Raw genomic sequence first — 1,496 nt, 5'->3', positions numbered from 1 at the left:
TTTGATTGGGGTCCAATTACAAAACACATGTGAATTGGCCAAATCATACCTGCTGTCACCTCAAGTCCAACTACGCAGTACTAGAAGGAACAACATTCCTTCCTCATGTAAGGAATATTGACTTGGAATATCCTAGCAACTGATAGTACACTTTCCCTCATCTGATCTCAACTGGGTCTTTGTCTGAATTGCCACGCATCAGTTATCCATGAGTGAATACTTAGTTATCTGAAAATACCAGTTGTCACATGCATGCAAGCATCAACAAACTGAATATCATTAATTTAACAACTTGTTAAATTAATCTAACTGGACTTTACTAAGTTAAACTAAGTCAATTGATCCTCTCAATATAGAACTCATCCTTAATTCCTCAATCAGTGGAGAAAATCAAGGACACATTCCACAATCAGTGGAGAAATTATTGCATGTTCTCACAAAGACTTCAAGTTTGATTTTCCTTAACTAATTAACTCATGGAAAATTAATTAATTAATTTTCAATTTACCGGTAAGATCAAATTCGAATTTTACTTCCTATTTTAGACCAGGGACTGCCTAAAAATAGGAATCCAACCAGAACTACTAAAAATATAACTTCTATTTTTAGCACTTACATTTTTCATTCCTTGTTGCCCAATCCAGCACTGATACCAATGTGCTATTTTTAGCAGTGCTAATTTTAGCACTTCTATTTTTAGCAATTTCTTATTGCCAATTTTCAACACTCCCTCTCAACAAGAAAGGCTTCCTCTCAAACCTGATCCTGTACCTCTGGAATGTTCTGCATGCAAAACATCTACCAAGTGTGGTTTCTCTGGCAACTCTTGGAACAAAAAAAATCCCAACTGACCTCTTTGTTGGGCTAGAAACATACTCTGATGCTAAAACTCTACCTGCTGGTGACAAGTGCTCCCCCTCTGACCTCTACGCTACTGCAACATCTCCATGCATCTCGCACCATTGCACACCTCTCTGTGCTACCCTACACTTTGAAACACACTTGTGCCTCTCGCATTACTGTAGCCTGCATGCTCTATGCTATCCTGGGATTCCCTACACTGTAGCTCTCTCTGCCACTCCATCTGCATTTGTGTCTACCCAATCATTTAGTTCTACTACTCCTCATCGGGGCTCCCATAGCAAAGTAGAATCAAAGAGATTGGGTACCTCAAGGATGTTGCCCCTCCTCCTTGGGACGATCACTCCACATCGCCCCACCTCCTACCTAGAGGTATAGTTGCATGTGACCCTTCTACCCACATGGCTCGAAGTTTTACCCTACTAGAGGTCTCTGCATGAGTATATGTCTCTACTCAATCTCCTCTCAGCTTCCCCTGTTGTGGCTTCTCCGTAACCTCTTGAAGCTGCTGCACAATTGTGGCTCCTCCACAATCGTCTGAGGACTTCTTCTTGGTTGTTATGTTGAGAGGATAATATACTCTTTCAACCACCAAGTCTCCTCAGTTGCCTTATTGCTCAAGGCTTTGTATGCAT

This window comes from Pinus tabuliformis, chromosome 2_2 (genome assembly GCF_031772625.1).
Source record: "Pinus tabuliformis cultivar Carrire ecotype Pingquan chromosome 2_2, CPIR1, whole genome shotgun sequence".
NCBI lineage: Eukaryota > Viridiplantae > Streptophyta > Pinopsida > Pinales > Pinaceae > Pinus > Pinus tabuliformis.
Note: the sequence above shows the minus strand (reverse complement) of the source record.